General features: G+C 57.6%; 2 pseudogenes; both read left to right on the top strand.

Annotated features, from left to right (window-relative positions):
• The window catches only part of LOC142435794 (bifunctional peptidase and (3S)-lysyl hydroxylase JMJD7-like), a 67,290-nt pseudogene extending 58,884 nt beyond the window's left edge, over positions 1 to 8,406 (top strand).
• A 1,340-nt stretch (positions 8,407 to 9,746) lies between these two features.
• On the top strand, positions 9,747 to 19,521 carry LOC142435787 (cytosolic phospholipase A2 beta-like; annotated as a pseudogene).
• Positions 19,522 to 25,299: the final 5,778 nt, after the last annotated feature.

The following is a 25,299-nucleotide window of genomic DNA, read 5'->3' as shown; positions in this document are numbered from 1 at the left end:
GTCCTCATTTTTTCCCTCCCTCCCTGTTCCCCCCTCCCTCATGAACCCTTGATAATTTATAAATTATTATCTTGCCATATCTTTCCCTGTCCGATATCTCCCTTCACCCACCCCTCTGTTGTCCGTCCCCCAGAGAGGAGGTCACATGTAGATCCTTGTAATTGGTTCCCCGTTTCCAACCCATCCTCCCTCTACCCTCCCAGCATCACCACTCACACCACTGGTCCTGAAGGGATCATCTGCCCTTGATTCCCTGTGTTTCCAGTTCCCATCTGTACCAGTGTACATCCTCTGGTCTAGGCAGACTTGCAAGGTAGAATTGGGATCATGATAGTGGGGGAGGAGGAAGCATTTAGGAACTTAAGGAAAGTTGTATTTTTCATCATTGCTACATCGCACCCTGACTGGCTTGTCTCCTCCCCGAGACCCTTCTGTAAGGGGGTGTTGTCCAGTGGCCCACAAATGGACTTTGGGTCTCCACTCTGCACTCCACCCCTCATTCACTATGATATAATTTTTTGTTCTGATGATGCCTGATACCTGATCCCTTCAACACCTCGTGATCGCACAGGCTGGTGTGCTTTGTCCATGTGGGCTTTTTTTGCTTCTGAACTAGATGGCTGCTTGTTTACCTTCAAACCTTTAAGACCCCGACTCTATAGCCGGGCACCATCAGCTTTCTTCACGACATTTGCTTATGCACCCATTTGTCTTCAGCGATCAAATCAGGGAGGTGAGCACACAATGATATGAATTTTTGTTCTTTGATGCCTGATAAGTGATGGTCAGCACCTCTTGATCACACAAGCTGGTGTGCTTCTTCCATGTGGGCTTTGTTGCTTCTGAGTTAGATGGCCGCTCGTTTACCTTCAAGCCTTTAAGACCTCAGATGCTATTATCTTTTGATAGCCGGGCACCATCAGCTTTCTTCACCACATTTGCTTATTTACCCGCTTTGTCTTCAGCAGTTGTATCAGGAAGGTGAGCCTCATAGAGTGTCAATTTAAAAGAAGAAAGTATTCTTGCATTGAGGGAGTACTTGAGTGGAGGTCCAAAGTCCTTCTGCTACCTTAATACTAAACCTATAAATATATGCACATAGATCTGTAAGGTCTCTCTCTCCGGGACTAGATTTCAGCCTTGGTCCTTGGCTCCGCGCGAGAAAGATTTTATGCTGAAGCCGGGCTCGTGATCCAAGTGAATTTAATGAAAGTTCAAAGAAGCATCAGGTTTTACGGGGCACCCATAGGATTCCTTTGACCATGCGGCCTGGCAGAGACTGCTCCAGGACACGCAAGGATCTCTCCCCTCCCACGGAGATGACCAGACCCTCTCCCTCTCGGTTCCTGCCATCCTAAGGGTTCCTGGGGGAGGCGTGGTGAACGACCCCAGGTCGATCCCATTGGCTGAATTGTAGTAACCTGGCCCAGGTGGGCTGCTCCATGTGTAACGCCCATCTCCACCAACTGGCGGGAAAATCCAGCTTTGTCCTTTGCTGGTTCTCCTGGGCATGCGTAAATGGACTTCCCAATTACCTAGGCTAAGCTACCTAACAGATCTATTTCCCCATCCTCATATATAAACATATTTGCCTATGTACATGTCTTTATCAAGAACTTTATAAATGCCCTTTGACTCCCAGCTCTTTCCTCTATTTCCTTTTTTGACTTTCCTCCTTTCCCTCTATAGTGCTCAGTCCCCACCAGGGTTTCAGCAATTCCTCTTAGTTACATTACCCTTGATCATGCCCTACGAAGCCTCCCACACCCTCCTCACCACCGATTTGGGTCACTTGTTCCTTTGTCCCTGGGTTTGTTAACACCACTACCTTTCCCCCCACTTCCCCCTCTCCCATGTCCCCTCGGAACTGTTGGTTCCATTGTTTTCTCCTCCAGATTGGTCATCCAGCTTATCTCATTTAGACAGACCTTAGGAGGTAATAACATGCACAAAAACAAGACAGAGCAAAACCAAGAAACAATATACAGCAAAACAACAACAAACCAATGACAAAAACCAAAACAAAACACAATAAGAAAAAAAAAGCTTGTAGTTAGTTCAAGGATTGTTTGTTGGCCTTTAGGAGTGTTTTCCAGTCCAGTCTGTTGGGGCACCATGCTGGCTCCAAAGTCCACCTTCAGCATTCCCTGGGGACCTCGCCACTCCAATCCCTTTCTGTTGCACCCCTTTAGTGTTTTGCCTCAGTGTGGCAGGATCATATTGTGTGCAATTCCCACACTGTGTCTCCATTGTTGTCCCCTGTAGGGCTATGAGTCAGTGAGGGGCACCATGTCTCCTAGTTTGGCTGGCCATGTGGTCCTCTCGGTGAACTGGCTGTTCTAATTGGAAATATCATCCCCATGGCCTGGTGGTCCAGGATGTGCTCCACTCTCCTCGTTCGCCTTCCTCTGATCCCGTGTGCTCCGATCAGATATGTCCCTCTCCCGGAGCTTCAGATTCAATGCCGCCCTTTGAAATAAATTCTTCTGGGGGGAGGGGCAGGTGTCCATTTAGTAGTTGTGATTGGGACCGGCCCCCCAAACCTCTCCACTGGTTCCCTACTGCATGCTGGCATGCTGCATTCACATCTTGGAGCATTGGGTTGAAGTCTGGTCCCTCTTTCCCTGTGGAGATAAAAACAATACCCGCTCCCCTTGGGTGGGTTAGTGAGGCTGAAATTCTTTAAGGGAGCAGACAGCGTCTATTTTCTCCTGAGGAGTGGCCGATGGGTTTGAACCACTGACCTTGCTGTTAGCAGCTACCGGGGTTCCTTACAGTTAGCCGTAGGCACACTAAATGAAGAGACAGTAGGTTAGAAGATAAATGTGGGGAAATCAGTTTAGTGGAATGAGGGGCTCCGGGATGGAGGTTCAATAGGTTGAGTAGAGCGGGCCTCAATGAGGAGGTGGCTCTTGGGCACAGACTCAAGGGCGGGGAGGGAGGGAGTGTGCAGACACATGCAGGGGCAGTTCACGGAAGGCAAACACCCTGAGTCGGAGAGAGGTTGGTGCGCTCGGGAGAGGGAAGCGTTTTTCCCATGTGTATTTTGGTTGGTTAAATTCCTAGCAGTGGAATTATGGGGTCAAAGGAATTGTCTAGATCTCCTTTGAAATTCTCTCGTTTCAAAGCCCTGGGATAGAAGAGTGACCGTACCCCAAAAGAAATCTATTCAAATGCAAGAAAATCAAAATGGAAGAAGAGTAGAAAACATAAAGGGGCTAAAAATAGCAGTTAGCACCTCTGTTAAGAATTTCTGTGAGAATCTCAGGGGGTTACTGAGTCATCTTCCGCGGTGCCTGTTACAGTGGGCTGGCACAGCTTGGCCACGTGTCACCCCTCCGCGTTCCTGTATCTACTAGGCAGGATCCTTCTTGCCTCTTTGCCAGTGACTTTCAAGTACCAATCAGCTCTTCCCTTTCCACCTTCCCAGGTCCCCTGGGACCTTCCTATTCAGCTCCAATTTCGGATCTAGCTAAAGACCTCCCCACTTTCCCACTGACCGTGAGACTAATCGGATGACTTCACCGGAGGCGCGCGACCTTGTGGTTCAGGGGTAGGTCAGTGGCCTTGAAGCACAGGGGGGACTTTCCGCTCTACCCAAGGGAAAGAATGGAGGGAGCTGCAGGGCCAGGGAGCAGGGAGGGTGTGTGGTAAGGGGCCGGCTCCAGGCAGAGGCTCATCAGAGGAGAAGAATGGGTTGGGCCCCGTTACCAAGGCCAGGCAGACTTTATTCTCCAAGTGGTAAGTCATCAAAGGAGGTTTGCTCAGAGTGACAACATGAGACTGCCTTTCAAGAAGATGTCTGGAGCTGGGGTGATAAATGCTTTTGGAAGGAGGGGAGTTAAGCCAGGGGAACCAGTTAGTTCACTGTGGCAGGAGATATTGTAAGCCTTTCATCCAGTCATTAAGCCAGTGTGTACTGGGGATCATGGGCATGCTGGGCACTGTGCTCCATCCTGGGAAGGTGTAACCCACACCCCCACCCTCATGGAGATCACATTCTAGCCGGGGACAGAGACAGCTATCCAGTGGAAATCAATTTAGTAGATAGTATATAAACCTGTTTGCAAACCTGTCACTGGATTCGTAGGACTGCCCCGTATTGTGTCTGAGGAAACAGATTGGCCACCACGTCTCTCCCCCGAGAGGCACCGGGTGGACTGAGATCAACCCCCTCCTGGTTAGCAGCCACGTGCTTAAGCACCGTGCCACCACCAGGGCCCGTAGATAGTGTGCTTGACGGTGCAGGTGGTCAAGTGGACATGCACGCAGGAAGGGAACGAGGAGTTTTTCAGAGCCCCGGGGTGGTGTCCATGGTTAAGCATTTGTCTTACTAATGGGAAGGTCGGTGCACTTTGCCTACTCCTAAAGGACTCCCAACGAAATGCAATCCTTTTCAGAAAAGTCAGGGCCACAAACTGTGGAGTAAAGGTCCACTCTGACATCACGGGTCACCAGGAACCAGAATCGACTCGAGGGCAACTGTTGTTTGTTTACTAGAAATGGTTGTGGGCTGGGGCCAGGAGGGGGTGGGCGGTGGGTGGTGTGGTTCACAAGTTCCTAAAGAAGAAGGATAGCCAGCTGGGGGAAGGAAGGCTCTTGGGGTGACTTGTGAGTGGATGGCCCCAAAGGAGGTGGCATGGGAGAGGGAGAAGGTGAGGGCGAGGGAGGTTGGGAGTGTTTGTAGGTAGACTCGGTGAGACGAGGAGCCAGCCAGGAGCACAACAGGGAGTCAGTGATGTTTATGAAGGGCAGCAAGAGAAAGCCACCCAGGCAGCACACAGCATGGTACCATCATGGAAGACCCAGGGCGTTCAGGTTATAGGCATGTCTCCCCGATGAGGCTGTCAGCATCTTGAAAGGACCCATTCACACTGGCCAAGCCAAGTGCTGAGCACATTCCAAAATATTCAGTGAATATTCGCAGTTGGAAGGCATTCTTCCTTCATCTTGCTGCCCCCAGCCACGGGCAGCTCCCTGCGTGGTGCCTGAGGCTGCTTTTCTATACTTCGCTAGAGGTCCGCCACCGCAGCTAGGGAAGCTAACCAAGGGTCTGGCCCCAGGAAGGACTGGGGTTTGGGCCAAGCAGGAGTCCTGCTGTGTTAGCCCCAGTTGACCAGAGAAACAAATTCATAGACACTTATATGTGTTTTAAAAGAGAACTTTATATCAAAGAAAAAATGTACATTAAGAAAACATCCCAGCCCAGTCCAGATCAAGTCCTTAAGTCTGATATTAGCCCATATGTCCGATACCAGTCTATAAATCCCTCTTCCTACTCACGAAACACAAGCAATGATGCTGATGCAGGAAGATCACAGGCCAGTGGGTGGAAAGCCTTGTGGACCCAGTGGTGGTGGAGGCATCCCAGCGCTAGCAGGGGTCTCCAAGTGAGCCCTGCGGCTCCAGGGCTCTAGTGTAGCTCTGTGTGTATTGTCAGCAGGAATGTCTCACAGGAAGGGAGCTATTGATTTCCGTGGGCACCTCCAAATGAGGTCATCAAGCTGCAACCTGAATGACAGCTTAGACTCCACCCCTCCACAAGTTGACACCAGAGTATGTTGCTCACCTCCTCTTGAGCTGTGTGGCCCCTCCTGGAGTAGGCATGCGGCAGCCTCCTCCTTGAAAATCCCCTTCTATTTCTGGTGGTCCAGAGTCTCTTGGTCCCTCCCCAGTGAGCACTGCCCAGTGATACCCTGTGGCCTGCCCAGAGTGGGCATCTCATCCGTAAGTGGCTGGGTGCTGTTTATGTCAACATCTACCTCCCACACCACTTAAGAGCTTGGCGTGCCTCCAACCGTGCCCTACCTGGATGAGGCCCCGATGCCACTGCACTTCTACCGGGACTGGGTGTGCCCCAGCAGGCCCTGCATCGTGCGCAATGCCCTGCAGAAGTGGTCACTCCCCTATCTGAGGTGGGTGCAGCCCTGGGCTGGGCTAGGGTGATGGGCGAGCTGTCTTGTGGCATGTGGGCATGCTCTTAGAGTCCCTTCCCCTAGGGCCACGGTGGGCGCCACGGAGGTGAGCATAGCGGTGACCCCAGATGGCTATGCTGATTCCGTGCGCGGAGACCACTTCGTGATGCCAGCCGAGCGCCTGCTGCCCCTGTGAGGTGTGTTGGACATCCTGGAGGGCAGGGCCCGGCACCCTGGCGTGCTCTACGTGCAGAAGCAGTGCTCTAACCTGCTTACCGAGCTGCCCCAGCTGCTGCCCGACTTGGAGCCCCACGTGCCCTGGGCCTCCGAGGCTCTGGGTGAGAGGGGGCGACTGGGACAGAGGGCAGTCGTTGAGAAAACACAGCAGAAGCACACACCAAGCTTCTACACTGACAGCTCAGTGACATTGATTGTCTTGGCCCACACCCACCACCCCATGGCCAGGGTCAGGCCCTGCCGCCCTGGAAGTCTTGACTGTTGACCGACTGCAAAGGATTAGTGCTCTAACTTTTGCCTGTGGGGGGCTGGGCCCACTCCCCAAGCCCTCCAAACCATGGCCTCTTCGCCACTTTTCCCTGGGATGCCCCTCGCTCGCACGCAGCACCCCTGCCCACATCCTGTTGGGTGTTATCCCAGACCCAACCTCCAGGGGACAACCGCTCCTAACTCTCCTCCTCTGTCCTGCAGGGAAGATGCCAGACGCGGTGAACTTCTGGCTGGGGGAGGCGGCCGCAGTGATGTCCTGTAGGTGTCTCTGGGATGCAGGGACAGGGAGGAGCCAGGATGGGGCCAAGGGTGGGAGGCTGGCCTGGAGGGTCGGTCTACAATTCTGCGAACAGAGGAGGAGCGGCGTTGCAGCGTGGTGGGTGGGATGACTTTGGTGTGGGGGCGCACTAGACATCTCTCAGAGGGCACGTTGGCCCCGGAGGTGAACTTGGGAGAACCCTATGCTTGGATATTTACCTCTTTGGAGAGATGACCCGCATGGGGCGAGTGGTGAGTGCCAAGTCCCTGGTGGCTGGGATCTGGAATGCCCTCCACCCCATTCCTCCCTGGGCATCTCCTGGAGTCTGGTTTGACTATGTCGTTGAGAATACACAGAGCAAAAGCACACACCAAGCTTCTACGCTGACAGCTCAGTGACATTGATTCAGTCCCTCTAGTTGGTTCAAACGTTCTCACCCTCCCTTCCCGAGTTCTTCTCCCTGAGGGAAATGAGGGGGCTTCAGAAACTGTGTAGAAAATAATGGGATTACCCCTCCCCCCTTATAAATTCATTGTCCTCCAGGATCCTGGCTGTTCTTTGAAGAGGCTGTTTTCAGTCTGAGCCCGGATGGAGTTTAAAAGAACACCATGCTCATGGCAGAGGGATGGAGATCCTTTACTGGCTATGTTGAACTAGTACTGGGCGTAAAGGAGACATCAGGGGACACTTTGGATGGAAGGTTGAAATCTTTATTCGCAGGACTTTCTCGTTTTTACACCCCTGGTTGTCTTGAGGCGCAAGGCTCTGGGTGGGCAGGTTCTGCCTCTCATGTGCCCTGCTCCGCCAAATCTGCCCAGGACCTTCTTTGTGTTGGCAGTGCACAAGGACCACTACGAAAACCTCTACTGTGTCCTCTCTGGAGAGAAACATTCCCGTTACATCCGCCCAGCGACCGACCCTTCATCCCCTATGGTAGGGCTGGGACCTGCCTTACGCATGGGCCCCAAACCAGAGGAAGGGTAGCGAGGCTTCCCTGCCTGTGTCCCTGGGGCCAGGCAGCCAACCGGAGAGGCTGGGAGGAGGTCTGAGGGGCTGGGAGCACTCTTTGCTGAGCTCCCTCTTTTTCTCTGGCATCAGAGCTGTACACCCCAGCAACCTACCGACTCACTGAGGCGGGCACCTTTGAGGTGGTGGATGAAGAGGCCATGGAGAAGGTGTCCATCTTGGCCCTGGGCCTCAGGGAGGGGCGAGCTCATCCATCTCTGAGGAGCAAGTGGGCCCCAAAAGTCCTGGGAAGGTGGCCCCTTCCTCCGTAAGGTCCCAACATCTGGGGCTGGCTTCCCAGGGCGGAGTTGAGGGGAAACTTTGGCCCTTACCGTTGGCAAGGCCAAAGGCCGAGTTCCCCGGTCCTGCTCCGTCCCCAGGTGCCCTGGCTTCCACTGGATCCCTTGACACCAGATCTGTCCCAGTACCCACAGTACCGTGGGGTCCAGGCCCTCCGCTGCACCATGCAGGCCGGCGAGATGCTCTACCTGCCGGCCTTGTGGTTCCACCACGTGCAGCAGTCCCAGGGCTGCATTGCTGGTGAGGAGCTGCTGGTCTCGGCCAGCGGGTGGGCTGGGGAGGCTCTGGGTCAGAGCAGGGCCACCCACTCCTGTGCTTGCTCTTCCCACAGTGAACTTCTGGTACGACATGGAGTATGACCTCAAGTATAGTTACTTCCAACTGCTCGACACCCTCACCAAGGCCTCAGGCCTGGACTAGTGGCGCCCCCAGGGAACGTGCCCCCCCACAGCTCAGGGGGCATTCTGGCTCCTCCCCAGATGGCCCCCCACAGAGACACCCTGCAATCTGTCTGACCCAGAACTCCGTTTGGGTTGGGACCGACCCTGGAGACTATCGTGGGTGATAGGAGGAGGACCAGGAAGTGCCAGGCAGGTGTCTAGGTCAGGGTTACCAGAAAGCTGCCACGCAGGTGAAGCAGCCCCGTGGGTGGAGGCCAGCTGCAGCGTCCTCCCTCCTCTGTAAAGCTGTGAAGTGGATATAATGATGGTCCCTACCTTTCTGGCTGCCCTGGGGCCTGGAGAGGGTTTCTGTAAGGGCCCGCTCGCTTGCTCGAAGGACATGCTCAATAAAGCCGGGGAGGCTCCATGTGGTACCTGCTCCTTGTGGCTTTCTGTGTCTCCAGGAGGGCGGGGAGGGTTCAGATGGAAACGTCAGAGAGAGGAGCTAGCTCCCTGTCTGTCCAGGGACCACAGCTTGTACTCCGGTCTGGCCGGCAGGCCAACCCTGTTTTAACTCTCTGCCAGGGCTCATTGACTGGGACTCTGGTTTACTTTGCGATGGGGTTGGTTGCCTGGGGACGAGCCTGTGTCTCCTAACCAGCACAGGGACCAGGGGACAGAACCTGCCCCACCCCCACCCCTGGGCTGCTCCTCTGCAGAAGGAACTGGCTTTCTCATGCTGCCCCCACAAAAGGGGAGATGAGCCCCCTTCCCCTGGGTGCCCACCTGGAGCTCCAGTCCTGGCCATCTCTGGGGACCCAGGTGGCCCAGGCCCTGGCTTTGAAGAGCTGTTTTTAGTAACAGCCACTCCCCTGCTGTGATGATAGGCTCCGGATACACCCCTCCTCCGGGTCTGCTTCAATGGAGATTGGGCATTCCTGTCCTACTGGTACCTGGATGTTGCTACAAGCCTTGTTGGTGGGGACTCTGCCCTTGCCCTACCTCTGGCGGCTGCCCAGACCTGTGGCCCCTCCAAGCCATGCCTTCCTTTCCTGCTCACACAGGTGGTTGGTGAGCTGTCCTGGAAGCAGGACCCGGCTGGGCAGGCCCAGGTGGTGACTGCTGGGGGCAGTGGGTTTTCCAGGAACCCAGCAGGGGGGGGGGAACCTTGAGCCCATGGGAGGGTGTCAGTAGCCCCAGTATAGGCTGAGGTGCCTCATTTCTTGGGCAGGGTGTGGGGCTTGGGCGGAGCGGAAGATGCAGGTGGGAGGGGCAAGGGAGGCCAGTTGGGACATACTTGGATTTTGGCTTAAAACCCCACAGTCCTCGGCCCAGTGGCTACTGCTGCCTTTGCTCTCCCCGCCTGGGACCCCCGGCCTCATGGCTCTGGTAAGACTGGCGTGGCACTGGAGCCCACTCTGACCCTTGCCCCCCACCTGAGTCCTGGCTAATGCTTTCTCTGGAGGGCTGTGGCCGCGGAGGTCTTCAAGTGTAGGGGGTGTGTTTGCCAACTTTGGGTAGGGGCATGGCTGGGCTGCGGATCCACAGAGCTTCTAGGCAGGGAGAGGCTCCTGGCTGCTCACCTGCTCCCTCTGAGTCAGTTGCCTGGGGTGTCGGGTTCTGAGACTGATGAGATGGGTGACTTTCCCGGGTTCTTCCTCTGCCAGGAACCCCTGGGCGCATGCAGCTGGGACTTCTAACCGCAGCTGGGAGGCCAGTGAAAGGGTGTGCTGACACACGCTCCCTGGCCCCAGCGCACCTGGCAGGGCTTCAGCCCAGAGCCCGGGGTGGTTTGGGATGGAGTCCTGGGGTCCTTTGTTTCTCTGCCCTCGGAGAACCTGGAGGGCGCAGGGCTTGGCGCCCATGGGCTGCCTGGCCTGGTAACCTCCCACCTGCCCCGCACAGAGGTGGCTTCCAGAACTGCCCCCTGACCAGGGGTGGGATGCACAGGGAGGAGCGAGTGAGCAAGCAGGAGCTTAGTCCTAGCAGGCCGCTCCCTCCATGCCCTTCTGTGTGCCCACCCAGAGCTTTGTAAGCGAGGGCATGGGCTGGGGCAGACAGGTGGCAAGATGAGAGCCTGCTGGTTCCAGGAGAGGGAAGCGGAGAGCACAGCAATCCTGCCTCTGGGTCTCCGGCCAGTTGCTGGGTCACCTCTCCATGCCTCCGCCTCCTCGTGAGGCAGCGTAGTGGTTGGCTGAGTTAATGTATGGATAGCTCTTGGGACAGACCTGTCATGGGCATTGTGTAAGTTCCTATGGACGTGCCCTGTCTCTTCTAGACTCGGGGTTCTGGGTGGCCTTGGCCCTGTTGGTGCAGGGTGAGCCCTCACAGGTGCCCCAAACTCCCTTCCATCGCCTGCGGCCTTTGGTCATGTCATCCCACAGCAAGCTTGTCCCCTCCCCACTGCTCTGCAGGCCAAGTTGCCCGGGACCTGCCTGCTCACCATTCGTATGCTGCAGGCCCACAGCCTGCCTGCCAGGGACGTGGGTGAGTTGACTGAGAGAGAAGGGAACTGAGGTTGCAATTGGAGCAGGGCAGGGACGGTGGGAGGTGGCAGGAGGGCTGGGCCTGCGAGGTCCTGGGAGGAGGGCCTGCAAAGAGTGACGGGCAAGGGCTGGTGATGGAGGGTGGGGCTTGGTGCGTCCCCAGGGATCCCTCTGGTGGTGAACTCTGCGTGGCTTGGGGGAGAATTGGCCCTCATTTCTTCTCCTCCAAGTGACCCACCCTGACTTCTGTGTGACCCTGTGGCTGCCCACGGCCTGCAACCACCGGCTCCAGACGCGCACGGTCAACAACTGCAGAAACCCTGTCTGGAACCAGAGCTTCCACTTCCGGGTGCACAGCCAGATCAAGGTGGGCCTGCCTCAGCCCAGCCCTGCGTACCCCCAGTGCCACCCCCACCACACCCCCCACCCCATGGCCCTGTCCCGCTAGTCCCCTTCCAGAATATGGTGGAGATGAAAGTCTTTGACCAGGACCTGCTGACCAGCGACGAAGCCATGCTGTCAGTGCTGTTTGACGTGGGCACTCTGCTGCCTGGGGAGTTCCGGCGCCAGAGCTTCTTGCTGAGCCCACAGGCAAGACTCCACATGGGCGGCCACCCTCGGTACCACCAACGGGATGCTGCTTAAATGCCCCTCTTCAAAGAACTTGTTTACAGACCATGAGGTCAGGTTTCCCTGGTGCCTGAGGCCCTTGTCAACCAGGACCTGCTTCCCGAGGAGCTGCCCCCTCCTCGGGGCCACATTATGGACAGCAGCCCTCCCCGCATTGGCACCCCTGGCTGGCATCTGGGTTGGAAACTGCACATACCCACACTGACACACACACTCACACTCACATTCCAACCCACACGCAGCCTCACACACATACACAGGTACACTCACACGCAAGCACACGCACTCAACCACTGTCACACTCACACATGTACAGCCATGTGGATACACATGCACACACACTCACATGTGCACACAACCACTCACATGCATGCCCACATACATGCACACGTCTTACCTTTATAACTTGCTTTTTCAGGGTGGGGAGCGGTTTGACGTTGAATTCCGCCTGCGGAGTGTGTGAGTTGGGGGTTGCGGAGGTCAGGGGAGTTGGGGGTTGCGAGGTAGGGAGAGGGGCTCTGGGTCAAATCTGTCCCTTCTGGAAGGAGAGAGCCTCGTGCGCTCAGGGCTGGTGTCCTTCCCCGGGGACCCTCTGTGGTTGGAAGGACTGCCTAGGCTTCCTTGGGGGCAAGAACCTGACCCCCGCTCATGGCTTTTCCCAGGACAGACTGTGCGGAGCAGCTCACCAGCAACGGTGTCCTAGTGGTGAGTCAGATCATTGTAGTGATTGATTCAGGATCATAGTAGTGATTCGGGATCATAGTGGTGATTTGGGATGGTAATGGTGACTTAGGATCATGGTACTAATTCGGGATCATAGTAGTGATTCGGGATCATAGTAGTGCTGTGTGATCATAGTAGTGATTTGGGATCATAGTAGTGATTTGGGATCATAGTAGTGATTTGGGATCATAGTAGTGCTTTGGGATTATAGTAGTGCTTTGTGATCATAGTAGTGATTTGGGATCACAGTAATGATTTGGGATCATAGTAGTGCTTTGGGATTGTAGTGGTGAGTGACACACCCTCCCTCAGGCCATCTGCTCACCTGCCCTCCTGGCTGCAAGTCTGTCTGGACCAGGAAAGAGCAAAGTGGGAGGGGCTATGATTTCCAGAGGACATGGGACTGAGGAGCAGGAACAGCGGGCTGCAGGGGAAAGGGTAGTGGTGAGGTATCCTTGCGTGGGAGGGGCGGCATATGAATCTTCTCTTCCCAACACAGGCCCATGAGCTTTCCCGCTTGCATGTGCGGCTGAAGGAGGCCGGGGACCAGAAGGGTGAGTCTCCCAGGTCACCAGGACAGCCCTGGCCCTCAGCCTATGTCTTCCCCCTTCCTCAGCTGCCCATCCTGGAAGAAGCTGCCAACCACCTTTAGCCTCCGAAGGCTAGGGGCTGGGGGTGAAACTGCCCGGGCTTACCAAGACCTGGTCTTTTCCCATGACCCTGCTCCGAGGGGGCTGGGCTGGGGGTAACTCCTCCCAGCCTCTGCCAGCCACAGGGGCGGGAGACACCTCACGGACAGGGAACCCCCTCCCAACCCTACCTCGGTTCCTTTCACCAGAGTTAAAGGGAAAAGTTCAGCTTGTGGTCCCCGGGTCCTACGAGGGATCTCAGGAGGCCACCGTAGGCAGCGACTCCTTCCGTTTCCACTTCCCCACCTGCTGGGAGCAGGAGCTGAGTATCCACCTGCAGGTAGGGTGCCCCCCCACTGACCCCCTGGAATTCAGGCCCACAGGGCCGGGTGGTACCCCTGCTCTGAGACTCGGGTAAGTGTACAGTTTTGGTCCCCTTGCAGAACGCCCCCCAGGAGCAACTGAAGGTGCCACTCAAGGCCCTGCCATCAGACCAGCTCGTGAGGCTGGTCTTCCCTACGTCCCAGGTACTCTTCACTCAGAGGAAGAGACCTTGATGTGGGTGTGGGACAGGGCCTCAGGCCAGTGCGGGGGTGGGGGCAGGGGGTGACTCCTTCTCTCCCTTTTCTTTTGGGCCAAGCCCCTGGGCTGGGCTGTGGGGGTACATCCCTGTGGAGATGACTGGGGCATCCCAGGGCCGAAGTTGGGGTGGAGGTGCCAGCCTTTCTGAGTGGTATTTTGCTGGTTTGCAGGAGCCTCTGATGAAGGTGGAGCTGAGAAAAGAAGACAGGTGAGAGGCTGGGCGGGGGGAGAGCAGCCGGGGGAGGGAGGGCGCTACTTGCAGCTGGGTGGCCTGGAGGACCGGAAGCAAGCGGGTGGCTGCAGCAGGGAGCTCCCAGTCTTGGGAAGGTGCTCAGAGCAGAGAGGGTCCTTCCTCAGCCTTGTAGTCTGCGTGTGGCCTCACTGGGTGGGAGAGAGGTGGGGGCTGAGGAGAGTAACACGCCTGGTTTGAGGAGCACAAAGACCAGAAGGAAGCAACATTTTGGGTGGAAGCAACGTTGCTGGGCCTTCAAGAACTTTTGATGGCCCTCTGTGTCTAGGAGCATAAGCAGCCCCAAATTAAAGTCCTTTGTTCCTTCTCAGCCCCCGTGCCCCCTCCCCAGTGTAACCCTGGTCCAGCGTTGCAGGGGAGGGATAAGCTGAGACTCAGGGCCACCTTTGGCCACAGGGACACCCTCATCTGCCGGCTGGCCTTGCTGTCATGCCGGGCGTGTTGGTGTGGCTCTGGGCCCACCATCCCCCCCTCACTCTCCAAGCTTCAGCACGCAGGCTGAAGGGAGAGAAGAGATGGACGTGGATCTTGCAGGGAGATGGGCCCAGTGTCCTCTTTTCTGACGAGGATGAGCACTGTCTCACTGTCCTTCCATCCCCCCACCCCACCCCCAGACCAGGGGAGCTGGCCGTGCGCCTGGGCTTCGAGCTGTGTGCTGAGGAGCAGGCCTTCCTGAGCAGGAGGAAGCAGGTTGTGGCCAAGGCCCTGCAGCAGGCCCTGCAGCTGGAGGGAGACCTGCAGGAGGACGAGGTCTGTCAGGCTGGGCAGGAGTGTGGGGGTCTCAGGCCGAGTGTTGAGCTGAGTGGGCCTCCACACTTCCATTGCCCGTCCAGGGTTGGTTGTAAGGCGGACTTGTGTTTGCCTCTCGTCTGCCCACCTACCCCCCTTGTACTTCCCGAAGCATTCTTGATGTTATCTTGGGCCCGATGCGGCTGAGCAGTGTCAGAACCACGGGCACCACCAGGGGTAGCTACCCTTCTCTGGGCGTTGGCCCTTGGCCTGGAGCTGATTTTAAGACTGGGCCTCTCAGACAACTCGGTGGACATCTGGCCAGGCCTCTCTGCTGGTTGGGCTGGCTCCTAAAGAAATGAGCTCCTTGCAAGGGGAGAGGGACGCTGATTTGGGGGTTTTGAGGTGAGCCTGTGTCTTTTAAGAAGTGACCGCCGTACTCCCCAGGCTGGGGATGGGGAGATAAGGCCTGTGGCCTGTACGCTCCCTGGAGTTTTCAAAACCCGAAAGGACCCACCCTGCTGAAGGATGTTATCCTGACATGACTCTCCTCAGCTGCTCTGACTCAGACCCGCTCCATGGGTCCCCACCAGACTCTGACCTATGCTAACTTGGTGGTGGGGCCAGGGGCAGGGGACTGAGAGGCCACTTGACTTGCTGTGTTCTCCTCCTGTGGTTTTTACTGCCCGGCGCACCCTGACCTCCCCTCCACCAACTGGAAGTCCCCGTAGGGCCTCCCTTGAACCCAGCTGTACTCTGCCCTTCCAGGTCCCAGTGGTGGCAATCATGGCTACTGGTGGAGGGGTCCGGGCAATGACTTCCCTGTATGGGCAGCTGACCGGCCTCAGGGAGCTGGGCCTCTTGGACTGCGTCTTCTACATCACAGGGGCCTCGGGCTCCACTTGGTGAGCAGGCTGAGTGTGGGATCTGGGGGTGAGTGGGCAGAGGCAGGGGTGCCTGTGGTAAGGCTTCTCCAGTGCCCCCTTGGCCTCCATGACTAGATTGGAAGGTCTGCGAGGAGGCAGGTGCGATATGCCCAAGGTGCCCCATGGGCTTCGGCTGTCTCCATGGAGCTGGAAGGCACCTGCGGGCTGCTGCCCTGGGAGAGAAGGTCCGAAGGGGTGTGAGGTCTCGGGGGACGCATAGAGGAACCTGTCTGCCCCCGACCTCTGGCTTTGCCTAGGACCTTAGAAAACCTCTACAAGGATCCAGAGTGGTCGCAGAAGGACCTGGGGGGGCGCCACCGTACTGCTGAAGACGCAGGTGACCAAGAACAAGCTGGGAGTGTTGGCTCCCAGCCAGCTGCAATGGTACTACCAGGAGCTGGAGGACCGCGCTCGCCTGGGACACCCGGCCTGCTTCACCAACCTCTGGGCCCTCATCAATGAGGCCATGCGACATGATGGGGTACAGAAGGGCGGTCCACGGGGACGGGCCTGGACCTGGAGGCAGCCCTGCTGGGTAGCAGGGCGAGGGGAGATCTCCAGAGACCAGGCAGCAATGGGTTTACACGGAGGTATCTCCCTACAGCCTGATGTCCACAAGCTCTCGGAGCAGCGACAGGCTCTGAGGCACGGCCAGAAACCTCTCCCCATGTACTATGCCCTCAACACTAAGGGGCACGGCCTGTCCACCTTTGAATTTGGAGGCATTTTGAGGCAGCTGGTTGAGGCCCCGGGCGGCCAGGGGTCGGGGAAGGGGTGGTTGGGATGGTGGGGGGAGGCAGTTTTTCATCCCCTTCTCCTTACACTCTGGTCCGGGACCCGAGTGAATCCAGACACCCATGACCCCAGAGTCACTTGGACTGGAGGGGAGTCGCCCCGTCCTTTGTGGCTGCCCTGCGTGGGTTTGGGTGGGCAGGAGGGTGGTGGCCAACAGCGGTCCCTTCCCACCGCAGAGTGGTGTGATTTCTCCCCCTACGAGCTCGGTTTCTCCAAGTAAGGTGCCTTCATCCCCTCCGAACTCTTCGGCTCCGAATTCTTCATGGGGCGGCTGATGAAGGGGATGCCTGAGTCCCGCATCTGCTTCCTGGAAGGTGAGGGGGTCTTGGAGAGAGAATGGGGGAGGGGAGGATGTTTCTGGGGGAGCCCCATCACTGAGGCGGGCAGCAGGGAAGGGTCAGGCTGTGACAGGAATGGGTGCTCTCGTCCCCTTGTGTCTGCGCTCCCAGGTATCTGGACCAACCTATATGCAGCCAGCCTCCAAGACAGCTTATACAGGTCCTCGGAGCCCAGTCCGTTCTGGGATCGCTGGGCTCAGACCCTGACCAGCTTGGGTAGGTGCCCAGGCTCCGGGGCTGGTGCTGGGGGTGAGCATGTGACTCCCAGCTCTGTGTGTGTGTGGTGGTGGGGGCACTGGTCTCAGCTCTTTCCCTCTCCGGTGTCACTGCCCTCAGACTGGGCTAGCACCCACGCCCCACTCCCTGGCTGTGCAGACAAGGAGCAGGTCCCAGTGCTGAAGATGGAAGTGCCACCCAGCCTGGCTGGGAGGATCGGGGAGTTGTTCTCTGGCCTCCTGACGTGGCGCCCGCTTGCCCAGGCCACCCACAACTTTCTGCGTGGTCTCCAGTTCCACAAAGACTATTTCCAGCACCCTCACTTCTCCTCCTGGAAAGGTAGCTTCTCCCACCGGGGCCCAGCCCCTTGATGTCTTCACAGAGCTGTGGGCCTTGGCTCCAGGCCCCTCACCTCACCCCTTGGCCCCAGGCCTTCCATGTGTGGCCCCACGGGATGTGGGAAGTAGAGTTTCCTGCCTTCTCCTTCAACTGGGGCTGGAGGTTGCTTCAGGGCTGGGCCAGGTGGGTGGGGCCTGAGGGCGGAGTCTTTTTCCAGGAGCAGCCAGTGACTGCCACTGACCAGGGGAGCAAGCGTGGTGTCCTCAGCACCCGTGCTCAAGGCTGCCCTCCCACCGCGCCCACCTCTCCAGACACCAAACTGGATGGACTCCCTAACCAGCTGACCCCTGGGGAGCCCCGCCTGTGCCTGCTGGACGTGGGCTACTTTGTCAACACCAGCTGCCCGCCCCTCCTGAATCCCACCCGGGACGTGGACCTCATCCTGTCGCTGGACTACAACTTAAATGGTGTCTTTCAGGTGGGGGAGCTGATGAGTGGCACCCGAGGATGCTAGGGCGGCTTCACAGTGTGTGCCTTGCTGGCTTCCTCCCAACCCTACGAGACAGGGACCCACATGCTATGGGCTGAGTTGTCCAGAGAAACAAAAGCAGCAACACTCATCTGTGTAGAAAGAAAGAGCTTTAGATCAAGAAGTCATTTTAGATCAGCAAGGCATCCCAGCCCAGTGTGATTCAAGACCATGCTAGTCAGAACCTTCCTCAGCCTCTGTGTAGCTGCAGGCAGATAATGCCCAGGCTGGCGTGAACACGGCCGAGTCGGAGGCTCTCCAGGCTGGTGGCCCCATGGGGCCGTCCCTGGAGACAGAATCCCAGCGAGGAGGAAGAAGCTCATAGCATCTCCCCTTCCTTCCAAGGAGGGATCACCAGGCTTCCACCTGAGTGATAGGTGGGACTCCACCCCTGCACTTTCACGCAGGTCCAAGTGGACATAATATCTAACCACCACACCATGTCAAAACAACCAAACCAGGATCCCCACCATGTAGTCCATGCTGACTCACCGGGTCCCCCTTAGTGTGTTTCCAAGATCAAACTGCTTACGGGAGTAAAAATGCCCACGGAGCAGTTTGTCACAGGAAATCAGCCTCTAACAACCAATGGGTCAGTAGGCACAATTGTATGGCGATAAAATAGTAAAGGTCTAGTAAAGTCATAGAGGCTAGGAGAGATAGGGGAGCGAGAGTACAATAAAGGAGTCAGGCACGTTTTATGATAGCATGCTCACCTCAGCTCCTCTTGATGGACCACGTGGAAGTGGGGGAAGAGAGAGCATCTGTATTATCTTGGGGTAGTTACAGGTAGCCTTAAGACATGCATATTCAGTAGTTACATAAGCCACAAGGTGGGTGGGATCGACAGTAACGCTGAGCTCACAAGTGAGGAAGCCTAACAGCTGCATTGGGGGAAGCTGAGAGGGGGGCTGGGCGACAGCAGGAAGAGAGAGCTAGAGGATGTCTGCCTCTGTAGGGAGATCAGACCAGCCATGTGCTCACTTGAAGGCAGCATGGCTGTTAAGGGAGAGTCTGTGGCTACCAACGTGGAGGCACAAGTTCAGGAACGTGGCGCTCGGCCCTCTCTCCATGGAGCATCGGGTGGTTTCCCAGTGCTGACCCTGCAGAACCTCGCCCAGCACATAACTGCTTCACCACCAGCGCTCCCTGTGAAAAGAACTGGGGTTTCATTCACGCTCCATCAGGGGGCTTTCTCCGCAATGGTGGGAGGATGTGATGGTGAATCTGGTTGGCTGCACCTGCACCCCAGCTGGTTGCAGACCGTCGACACCCCAGCGTTTAGTTTCTGTGTTAATTTAGTGAGAGGTGTGTGCCCTTCATGGCTGGCCTCAGCGATGGCTACAGTCCGTTTGGTGGAGCTCTGAGGGGCTGCGGCACGGCTGTCCACTCCGACTGATGCTTGGTCCTATGTGACGTCAGTGTCCAGGACCAAGGGAGCCCAAGGCTAGCCCTCTCCTGCCCTCTGTGCCCCTGCAGCAGCTGCAACTGGTGGGCCGCATGTGCCAAGAGCAGCGCATCCCGTTCCCGCCCATCTCTCCCAGCCTCGGTGAGGAGCGCCAGCCTCGGGAGTGCCACAAGTTCTCTGACCCTGGCCGGCCTGAGGCCCCAGTCATTCTGCACTTCCCCCTGGTCAAGGACTCCTTCCGGGACCACTCAGCCCCTGGTGAGCCAGCTTGCCGCCTCCCCCTTCCTGGTGTCCCAGCCTCCCCGACCCAGCAGACCCGCCCTCCACCCCAGCACCCTGCCCCTCCATGCCCACGATGTGCTCTCTGCACAGGGGTCCCTAGGACACCCGAGGAGCAGGAGGCCGGCCGGGTGGACCTGTCTCCGTCTGACTCCCCCTATCACTACTCGAAAGTGACCTATAGCCAAGAGGACTTGGACAAGCTTCTGGGCCTGGCCCACTACAACATCTGCAACAACCAGGAGCGGCTGCCGGCTGCCCTGCGCGAGGCCCTGCGGAAGAGGAGGCAGCGCTGACAGCCCGCCCCGAGTGACGCCATGCCTCAGCCTCAGAGATCCATCCCCCAGTGTTCTGGGACCTCGGAGGGCCTGGTTGGCCCCAGCAGCACTCTTCCTAGCCTTGGGTGTATGCCCTGGTACCCCAGATGGGGCAGGAGCTGCCAGCACCTCACAGAGGGCCATCTGCACTGTGAACTGAAGCTGTGACTATGGGCTTGCCACAGCTCAGCAGCTGCTCTGGTCCTGGGCCCTGTGCCCCTGGAGCATGCCACAGTGGGCCTCTTCTCCAAGCACCGGGAGAGGTGGGGTGCAGAGGTGCTGTGGCAGCCGGGGTGCAAATGGGGTGGGGTTGGGGTTCGGGGTGGCTGGGCCCGGTGTAGAATGCTGGCACTGGGGGGAGGGTTCCAGTCTCCCCCGCCCTGCTGCTCTGAATGCTGTACGCAGGGACTCGGGGGCTGCACACATTACAGGACTCGTCCCACCAACGGTCTGAGGATGTCATTGCTGCTACGAATGGGGAGACCTTTGGTACCACCATCAAAGACCAGTTTAGGAAACAAGACAAGGACACATCTCCCTGGCCCCGCAAAGAGTTGCCAGCCTCTTGGTGCTGTGCCACCCTTTCCCAGCAGGAAGTCCCGAAGGAGGTGTCTGCTTCGGGCACCCATGCCCCACCCTCCCAGCCAGTAGCTGCCCTCTTTGCCGGGTGGGCGTCAGAGCACCTTGAGGAAGAGCCTAGGAAGGTGTGACCTCGGAAGGGCTGCCTCTTACCAGGAGCTGCCCGTTCCCAGGGTGCTGCGTGGTGGCCTGGTTAGACTGTGGCGAGCCTGCATGGGCAGTCTGTGGCTGGATCCATGTGGTGAAGTGGATGGAGCACGTCCTCACCTACAGCCCCAGGGTCACTTCTGGGCCCACCCACTCACCTACAGCCCCAGGGTCACTTCTGGCCCCACCCACCCCTGTGGAGGAGCAGCGAGGCCCAGTGAATGAATGTTGGGTCCCTGGGTCACACCTGCCCCACCACCACCTCCCTGACAATACCCCACGTTCCTCTAGCATTGGTAATCACGTGGATTCCCATGAAACTCCCCTTCCCCCTTCCCCCCAATGCATGGCTGAGTGACTCCCAGGTTGGGCACAGAGTGAGAGTCAGGGCAGGAGTGACTGCTCAGTACCCCTGTGTCCAGGATGAGGCTTCACCCCAGCCATTCATCCCATTCATGAACTGGACCCCATGGGAGAGTGCGTGGAGGTGGGCAATTACAGCGGAGATGGTGCCCCAGGATGTCTCCACTGGTGGAGGGTGGTGGGCTCAGGGGTGCTGCACATTCTGGGGGGTGGGGGTAGGGGGGAACAGGGGCTCCTGCTTGCACATGTGAGAGAGAGAGAGAGAGAGAGAGAGAGCCTTGCCCTGCCCTGCCTTATCTGCCTCCACCTTCTGACCCCTGACTAGATTCTCTTCTCCCCTTGGAGGGCGACGGAGCCTGTGCCTTGGGAGAGCTGCAGGGGACTGTGACAGCAAGGGACGGAGAGGCAGCAGGCTGCCCATGAGCCGAGGTTGGTTTGGAGAGGGAAGGGGAGAAGGCAGGCCAAAGGGCACAGTTGTAGGACGCCAAGTCCAGGCAAGCTTGCTGGGATTATGCCAAGAGAGGCTGCCCTAACCCCATGCTGCTCCAGTAGGCAAGGCGTTCCAAGAGGGCCTGCTCTTCTCCGCAGACCAGCCAGCAGCAGGAAGCTGAAGGATCGCACGGGTCTGCAGATGTGTGTGTGTGCCCATGGACGCACACCACACAAACACACACACATGGATGGACATACCACAGGCATGTATACCACAAACAACCCTGGATGAACACACACCACACCGATGGACACGCACCTACCAAAAACACGTGAACATCTATCACAGGTGCGCCCGCACACACACATGCACACATGGACAGGCATGAGAACAGAGGGCTGAGCCCGTGGGTGGGACAGCCGTCAAGTCTGGGGAAGGGAGTGACATGGTCCAGAAGCTGCCCGGGGACCATAGGTTGCCCTGGCGGGTGGGGGTGAGGCTTCTCTTAGTCCCAGGGCAGTGTGCGTCTGGTGCGGGAGGTGCAGAGCAGATGGGGACCCTGCTCCAAGAGCCCCGAGTGGGCGATGCGGGCGTGTCCACATCCAGTCACACCACCACTGTCCTGAGAGGTGAACTGGCTTTCTGTGTGCCCACATTCGGGGCCCGGGCCACGTGTTCCAGGGAGCAACTTGTGCAGCCTGGAGCTTGGGACCGCTTACTTAAGCTGAGAGGCCCTGTCGGACGACCTTAAGCAAAGCTCAGCCTTTGAGTTCTGGGCTTCTGGCTTCAGGGCACGGTGAGGGCAGCTGCTGGTTCTGGCCCAGCTGCAAGCAGCCTCGCTGTACCTGGCCCTTCTGGGGACTCCAGATAGCACTGGGGAAACTGGGTGCACCGAGAGGCTGGGTTACTTGCTAGAGACCACAGCTAATTAGCAGTGGAGTTGAGACCTGATATGGCCCTCACCGTAAAAAGGAAGTGTTTTCTGCCCTGGTGACCCTTGGCCTTCCCTGAGGTCAAGGGTGACCATAGCAGCCACATGAAGAGTGTCAGAAGCAGGGCACAGTGACTGCCTCAACCTCCCCACTCTCCCCCCGCCGGGGCTCTTCCAGTCTTGGCCTAGTGCCTCTATTGCTGGGGAGCAGGCTGGAGAGTCCCCCACCCCTGCAGGGCCCACAACCTTCCTAGCAGTGCCAGCGGATCTGAGAAGGCACAGCCTGGCAGTGTGTAGCCAGGCTCCCTGGAAATGGTCCCATTGAAGATCTGGAGAGCAGACTGATTGTTTTCCTTTGATTGTGTTACAGACACCTTACAGGAGAGAAGGAAGTTTATAGATCACTGTCTACAGTTTCTGACCTTCAAAGCACTCAAATCATTGCCATCGAGTCGATTTCTATCATCGAGGCCCTGTAGGACAGCACACGACGGCCCCTGCGGCTCTCTGAGGCTGTCACTACGGGAGCAGACAACCGAGCCGCGTCTTTCTGATGGGTTTCAGACCACTGACCTTGCCACGAGCAGCAGCCCGGGGCACGCCTTTTTCTGACCTTGGGTTTGACTAATATATATATATATATACACACATATAATGCACATATATATATGAATTTTAATATAGAGGGTTTTTGTTTTAAGTGGAAACATGCAGAGCAGTTTAACAATTTATACACATTTTGTTTGCAGCCCTCATAATATAACACAGCACTCTTCTTGCCTCCTCCCTGGCCCCTCCCTCCCTCCTGAACTTTGAGGGCAAATGCTCCCCTTTGCTCTGGGAAGCAAGTGCCTCACAGGTGCCATGCGTTCACTTTATCAGCTCGACTGTTGCTTGGGCAGGGGTGATTCCCGGAGCTGGGCTCTGTTTTGGATTTGAAGGGCCCTGGTTTGGGGCTCCAGCAGTCCCTGTCAAACTTGTAATGCCCTCTCTTCATGAAGTCGACTTCCATTGGCTTTCAAGCTGTGCACAAGTTGCCAGTTTGAGCTCAACCAGAGCAGTTTGAGGCGGTGGCTGGGCACCATCTAACTCTCCTGGTCTCCAGGACAAGGATGGAGGGCTGTGGTATTGGTGGTCCATTAGTCCTGTGGACTGCTTTGCTTCAGTTCTTGATTTTCTTCACTTGTCTGTTCCAGATGGGGAGAGAGGGGATCCTAGTTGCTAGAGGTGGCTTTGCAATGGAGACAAACATTTTATACTAAAGTGAGATTCTTAGGTGACATTTGTGTGACTGCAGAGCCCCTGCTCACCCTAGCTGACCACCTTCCTGCCTCAGAGGATGGGGCACTCCCTCTGCCCATCCACCCTCAGGTCCTCACTTTCAGTCCCACAGGATCCTGTGGTATCAACCCCCCCCCCCTATCAGCCCCGCCCCCAGCCTACACAAGGATTACAAACCCTCGCTCCACTCAGATTCTCTGTAGCTAGTGTCACCTCCCCTGTGTTCCTCAGAGTGTGCTCTGCACCCATGAGATTATTGATTGGTTTCCACCCATATTGACCCTCTGTGTCCCACAGGGCTTGCTCTGGGGGCAGCTCTCAGAGGGGGAAACCAGGAGGAGGAGGGGAGGGAGCAGTTGGGCAGAAGAAGCTGTGATGGACCCCACAGAGCCAGACTGCCCACGGAAGACAGGACCCTGTGGCTGTTTCCTCGAACGGGTGCCCCTCAGGGCGGATCAATGCTCTGGGGACTCCACCGCAGGTTGAGGCCCCTCGACCCCTCCTCAGTCCCGCCCTCCACACCCTCACCTACATCTGGAGCTGGGTGAGCTTCTCCTCCTGGGCCGCCAGCTGCCTTTCCAAGTCCTGGTGCCAGGCATGTGGCCCTATAAGGGGTGGATCCCTGCTCACCCCACAGTCAGGGTCTAGCAGGAGGTCCTCTCAGGAGGCCAGCCAGACCTCAGCCTGACCCAGCATTCCCTGAAGCTCCTCCTGGTCCTGGCTCACCAGGCAGTGCTCCTGGTGAAGGGCCCAGGTCGTCCGGAGCTCCTGCAGCTGCCTGTTCAGCTCCCAGAGACGCTGTGACCTGGGGGGCAGAGGGCTGTTGGGAGGGGCGCAGGGTGTCACCTGGGTGGGGCAGGACTGGGTTACCGTGGAGCAGGGAGAAGCAGGAAAGGGGGTTCTGGCCACGCACCACCCTGGCCCTAGCCCTCAGCGCGCACATCTCTGGGGCTATGACGTGTCTGGTGTCCAGCAGCTGCTACCCCGCCGGCCGCACTGCCTGGGCTCTCAGGCAGAGCTCTTGCCCCAGTGTCTCCTTGGCCCCAGCTGGCCCTTCTGAGGATATAGACTAGCGCCTGCTTCTCTTGAGCCTGAGTGCTGGGTGGGGGACAGGGCATGGGAACAGGTCTTAGGGCCAGGAGGGCAGAACAGGGAGGAAGCAGGGAAGAGCTGGGTGCCCCCACCCGCATGGAACAGAGCGAGCCCCCATCCAGGTGGGGTGGCACATTCAGCAGTTCCTGGCAGTGCCTGAGGAAGGCATGACCATGGGCTGCCCACTCCAGCTGCTGGCCCTGCTCCCAGGCCTTCATGTTCAGGTGGCCCAGGCCTCCTGCACCTCAGCCAGCTGCCCGGCCAGGCCCTCCTGGACCGCAGGGTGTACCTGAATGGCCTCCATCCCCATCTGAACCACCACCTCGTCCACAGCCACCAGCTCCCTCTGCAGCTGGCAAAGAGCAGGCTGAATGCTTCTCCACCCAGGACTCTGCAGGCCATCCTGGCTGTACCCAAGCCTAGGTCAAGCCCAGGCTCGTCACCCCCCATCGCAGAGGGGGCAGGTGCAGGCTGCAGTCCTGCCTGAGGTCAGCTGGGGGCGAGGGCTACTCATCCATCCATTGCCTACAAAGAGGGGTTCTTGCGGTGGGGAGGGACTGGGGCCCTCCCTGCAAGAGGCGGTGCTGGCGCTGCAGGACCTCCACAGACGCCAGGTCGTGGCCAAGGACAGCACCCTCCACCAGGACCACCTTCTGCATGTGGCCCCACTGCTCGAGCGCCGCCTTGTGGAAGTTGAGGGCACAGCGGGAAGGAGGGCCAGCAACTTTCTCCCTGAGAACAGGGCCACCTCCTTTTGAGCAAAGACTGTGGCTTGGGGATTTGTGGGGCGTTAACACGGAGGGAAATAGGACGAAGACTCTATTCCCTAACTCATTACAGTGAGAATCTGGAAAGCTGGTGTTCCACGGTAGGAAAGCCTCTACTTTGGTAAGTTAGAGGTAAAGTCCAAGTACATTATCCTACTTTAAAA

The sequence above is a fragment of the Tenrec ecaudatus genome (assembly GCF_050624435.1).
Source record: "Tenrec ecaudatus isolate mTenEca1 chromosome 1 unlocalized genomic scaffold, mTenEca1.hap1 SUPER_1_unloc_15, whole genome shotgun sequence".
Taxonomy (NCBI): Eukaryota; Metazoa; Chordata; class Mammalia; order Afrosoricida; family Tenrecidae; genus Tenrec; species Tenrec ecaudatus.
This window is presented reverse-complemented; position numbering and strand designations above follow the sequence as displayed.